The sequence below is a fragment of the Lotus japonicus genome, chromosome 6 (genome assembly GCF_012489685.1).
Source record: "Lotus japonicus ecotype B-129 chromosome 6, LjGifu_v1.2".
NCBI lineage: Eukaryota > Viridiplantae > Streptophyta > Magnoliopsida > Fabales > Fabaceae > Lotus > Lotus japonicus.
Genome location: NC_080046.1, coordinates 66485743 through 66491190, shown reverse-complemented (window position 1 = coordinate 66491190; position 5448 = coordinate 66485743). Strand labels below are relative to the sequence as shown.

The 5448-nt window shown below is 35.9% G+C and overlaps 1 long non-coding RNA gene across 1 annotated transcript; it reads right to left on the bottom strand.

Moving 5' to 3' along the window:
- Positions 1 to 4413: 4413 nt before the first annotated feature.
- Positions 4414 to 5221, bottom strand: LOC130723494 (uncharacterized). The gene is made up of 2 exons (XR_009014294.1): positions 5083 to 5221; positions 4414 to 4998 (listed from the first exon to the last, which is right to left on the bottom strand). It is a non-coding gene; the product is annotated as an uncharacterized LOC130723494 (long non-coding RNA).
- Between the last annotated feature and the right edge of the window lie 227 nt (positions 5222 to 5448).

The following is a 5448-nucleotide window of genomic DNA, read 5'->3' as shown; positions in this document are numbered from 1 at the left end:
TTGTCATAAACATTTGAAAACATATACGGGTTCATAATAGTATTAGTATAGAATATAAAACTAAATTATACGGATGTGGGTGGGTTGGTCATAAATTCATACCTGAATCTGGATGGTATTTGCAGGTTTAGTGTAACAAATGCATCACGCTTTAACAATAACCCTAGTTGATATAGTTATATTCGGAGGAAGTTGGCTTTGCAGATATTTATATAAAAAAAATCATATGATACATAACATAACTGAAAGACAATATATTCTCAAAATTTGGCAAGTATTATTTCCGTGAAAATAACAATATATTGATGAGTATTAGTCGTAAAATCGTATCCTTAGAAGTTAGAACGTAGAAGTGAAAACCCCATAGACAATTTTAATAGTAACTTGGGAAAGAGAGTTCACCTGCATGCGCTCAAGCCACAATGTAAGAGTAAGACCAACAAGAGCTGAACCAGCAGATAGTTTTCTGAAATCATCCCCCAGTCCTTCTCAGCAACTCTGCAATTTAGATACAAGCAATAAGTAACCTAATAGCCGGTAACAATTCAGTTGAAAATTGTGATAAAGAGAAACGCCGTGTCTCAGTAGTTTACGACATCAATAAAAGTAGGCTTAAAGGGTCCAGAGGCCCCTGAAATTACAAAGGGAATCAAATCCAGGACCTAGAAAATTTTTGCATCAAATTGGGTCCCTAATTTTTTTTTTTAACTCAATTAAGGTCAAATGTTGCCACAACTCAATTTTGTCCTAGTCACCGTTTCTACGTGGCTTTTTTATTTTTTTTAATTTGAAAATTAATTAAAATTAAAATTTTAATTCCAAATCAGTTGTATAAGCAGAAAAAAAAACTTAATAAAATCATAATCTAAATAAAATCCATAATCTAAACATTAACCTAAATTAAACAAAATCAAATCCCTAATCTAATAATATCAAATACATAATCTTATTCCCCTCCAGCCCCAAATTCAACCCTCTTCATCCCCATCCCTCTTCTGCCCCAAATTGAAAACTCAGAAATTTATCCTCCTCTTCATCCTCATTTATCTTCAAATTAGCTTCAGAAGAAAAATGATGAATGATCCTAGAAAGCAAGAGAACAATCCCAGAAGAAAGATACACCAAAAAACCTCAGATACCCACTCCAAAGTTGAACAATAGCAAACCCAAGATCAGAAACATGGGTTGCTGCTTCCGAAGAGCTCGCAGGTTGAACACGAAATTAGAGATTTGAATCTGGATCTGGAAGAAGAGGAAGGAGAAGAGGTGGTAGCCTTCAACAAAGCCACCACCGAACACATAAACCCACCCCACCCTCAACAAACCAAACATCAGAAGAAAGAGATGAAGTGGGTATGGAGAAAATTCATTTAGCTTCAGCTTCTTCTTCGAAAACCTCCTTATCCACACCACCCCCTTACTCAAAACCCCCTGTCGCCATAGCCATGGCGTTGAGATGCTCTGCATGCTCTTTTTCATCACTTTTGCTGTTGAATGGATGGTGTGATAGTTCAGTGTAAGTATGGTGAGATTTAGGGGGAAGATTTTGACTAAAATTTGGTTGGACTTGGACCACTAATTAGATGAGTATTAGTCGTAAAATCGTATCCTTAGAAGTTAGAACGTAGAAGTGAAAACCCCATAGACAATTTTAATAGTAACTTGGGAAAGAGAGTTCACCTGCATGCGGTCAAGCCACAATGTAAGACCAACAAGAGCTGAACCAGCAGATAGTTTTCTGAAATCATCCCCCAGTCCTTCTCAGCAACTCTGCAATTTAGATACAAGCAATAAGTAACCTAATAGCCGGTAACAATTCAGTTGAAAATTGTGATAAAGAGAAACGCCGTGTCTCAGTAGTTTACGACATCAATAAAAGTAGGTGAATTCTGTGGTGCCTGTGGGGAAATGTGGGTGTGGTGCCTCCATGTGGTATGTCAAATTGAAAAGAGACATGGGGCAATTATTATATCAGATTTTTTATTTTCCATCAATTTTTGTTTTTTCTATAAATTCGAAATAACTTGTGATATTAATTTTGAGAAGGTTTTTTAGCAATTATTAGAAAGTTGTCTCGGGTTAATTTTGGTTTTTACCATAAGTGAGATTTAGTTAGAAGATTGAAAGAGACATTGCTGGTTCATATTCTATTGTTCTTAGTTCATCCTCAACACACCCGTAAACCCTAATCTAATACTTCTTCATCTTCTATTGTTGGTTCATCTTCTATTTCTCTCTCTAACCCCTCTCTCTTCTCGTTGCTTGGATAAACCTTGATTTTTTGTCCTCCAATCGTGATTTCGATTTAGACGATCAAGAGGGGTGTGGGTTTGTTGTTTCTACCTCTATCTCTGCTAGCTACCAGAACAAAACCACCATGCCAATAACTCAACGTGAGAAGGAAGTTGCAGAAATCCTTGTTGATATGCCATATTTGATTTTGAAATTCGCATTCACCTAGGTCTGCAAGAGGAGGAGATCTACGATTGTTGTCTCTCCTCCTCCTCCTCGTCATCATCATCACCCTCTTCCTCCGCCGCCGCCGTTCAAAGGAGAGAGAACGTGCCCGTGGATTCGCATTCACCTGGGGCTGCAAGAGAAGGGGATCTGCGATTACCGTCTCTCCATCTCCTCCTCCTCGTCATCATCATCACCCTCTTCCTCTGCTGCCACCGCCGTCGTTCAAAGGAGAGGTTTCAAGCTCTGCAACCCCTTTATCCTTCTCAACCACTGAATCTGATGAAAACATCAACTTCTTTAGTTTTTTATCCAATCAATTTCTTTAGTTTTTTTTTCCAAATTTTTATTGATCTTTTAAAATTGCAGAAACGAGAGCAGTACCTGAAGATTGTTGAAAGGGAGGTTAAATAATTATTTTTACCATGTAACTGATTTAGTTAGGGACCAGTTAGCAAATATATAAACTTAAAAAAAAAACAATATTATTTAAAAATGATTTCAGGATAAATGGTGAAAAGACACCTCATTTAATACATGTTTTGTTGCTACTGGTCCAATTAGGCAGAGACACCATACCTGCATCTGAGAGGAGGCACCATAGTAGGCACCATAAAAGTACATCAAAGTTAAACGCTGCATGATCTTCCACATGTTCTAGTCTCTCCAGACATTGGTCAACCTCTGAAACTAGTGACTCGGATTTTTCTCTAAGAAGCCTACAGAACAATTGGTGATGGAAAGTAATCCCTCTCTACACGGATGGCAATTTCTAACCATCCGCTAAAATTGAGAGGAATGTTAATCCATTAGCGACGGAATTTAACTAATACATTTAGTGTGGAAAAAATAACAACGGATTTTCCATATTTTTTTACGTATTGTTTGGTTGGAGGAGAACGGAGGGGAGGAGAGGGGAAGGATTTTTAAAATCTGATTTTGTTTGGTTCAAACTTTAGAAGGGGAGGGGAGGTAAATGGAGGAGAGCAAAATCCCTCCAACCTCAATTTTTTGTTCCCCCCAAAAGTGGGGGAATTAGGAGAGGAGATGAATTTTGGACAAAAATAACCTTGCACAAATTTAAAAATTCCAATATTTTATTTTAGGGTTTCTTTCTTTATTTCCCCTCTTTTATTTCTTTCTTCATTCCAACCACTGCTGCCCCCCTCTGGTACCTGGAATGCCACTGAATTACGTTTCCAGAACAGGATAACAGATCCTCAAGAGCTTCGTCGTTTTAGGTTGGTTTGTTTGCCATGCTTTATAAGCGATATTTGAAGAGCAATTTGAAAATGTATATGTCTTCTTCTTCTTCCAATTGTTCTTTCTCATAATCCTGTGAAAGCAAAGTTGTAGTCTGTATTTATTTGCTAGACTTTTTTTTTGGTTACATCTGTATTTATTTGTTAGACTAACAAGTAACAACAAAGGGAAGGATGTGAAAGTAATTTTAATTATAAAATCTCTTCTCTCCTCTCATGAATCAAATAAAAATAAGTTATTTTCCTTCCTCTCCCTTCCTATGAACCAAACGTAATAAGTACTAAAATCCCTCCCCCCTCCCCTCCTTTGAACCAAACAGTAGCTAAGTGTTTAGCAAGGGGTTCTTCCCTCTATTGATTAGTTTTTTTATAGTGAATAGACATGTGCAAGAACTCAGTTAGATAACTCAGCTCTCAAAATTTTGCGAATGACACTATCTTTAAATAAGTCGTGAAGAAAAAACAAAAAATAAATTCAAAAAGAATTTTATCATATTTTCATCTTACTAACTTTCCAAGTCTTTATCATATGTATATAACTCAGAAGTGTTAAGTGATTCAGAGCCCCTTGACTACAAAATTCTAAAGAAAATATTAGGGGTTTTCACATATATTTTCATGAGTAAAAACTAAATGTTTGATTAAAATTAAAAATAAGAAATAATTTATCATGCTAGTGTAACAAAGTCATCCGTCTATCTAACTACCATGATATTTCTTAGGATAAGAGAATCTTAGAAACATATTACAAACGGCTTACACAATGTAAGCATTACAAACTCAAACTTAACATCCATTTGGTCACTAACATTGCTTTAGTACCGAGGACAACGATGAATTGCAATACATCATGATGGAAATTAAACTCATGCAACTGTATGAACTATCTAATAGAACTAATCTTATGATTCAAACTCGTGGATAATAAAAAATAATAATAAGCTTTTAGATTTTATCTCATCTGAAAAGCGTGAGCCTCAAAATAGTCAATAGCAAAATTATCTAACAATTTTATACTAATGCTATGACTTTTATGCTAATACTTATTATGTGCAACAATAGATCAATGTCACCGTTAAGACAGAGATCTTGTGACACAATTAATCAAGGAAATCACATTTGATGGAGAGGTTGACCGAGAGATAAAAAGCAAGTTAACCTCATCGAACACTTCCACGAGATCAGATCCCTGATCCATTGGAGGACTGCCCCGAATCTTCGTGCACATGTTTGGTAGCCTAGCGATGAAAGTGGAGTATATAGCACAGCTTAGCAGAGCCTATTTACAAAGTAATGGAATGAATTATAAGAAGAAATATAAAAATGAGTAAATATTAAAAAAGAGAGAAGAAGGCATGCTCACGTTTGTTAGTGTGTCTGGCTACATCATCAGATCAGAGAGATTTGATAGATATGTAAACAGAAACAGAGGCGGCGGCGCACAGTGCAGGGTTTCTAAGGTTTACCAGAAAAGAGAAAGAAACCCTTGTATCCAAATAAGTGATGAGGAAAGTGAGGATTTCAAGGATATATAAAGAGGTAGCTGTAACAGTCTCTGCACGTGATGCAAGCAACAGACTCCGCGAAAAAATATGTACCAATCAAATTACTTTGAACGTGTATATATTGTTTTTAAACAAAGTCTATAACTATGGTTCAAATTATAATGAAATTGACTTTAAAAAAAAAATTATAATGAAATTGATTCAGAAATTTTATGTTATGGGGA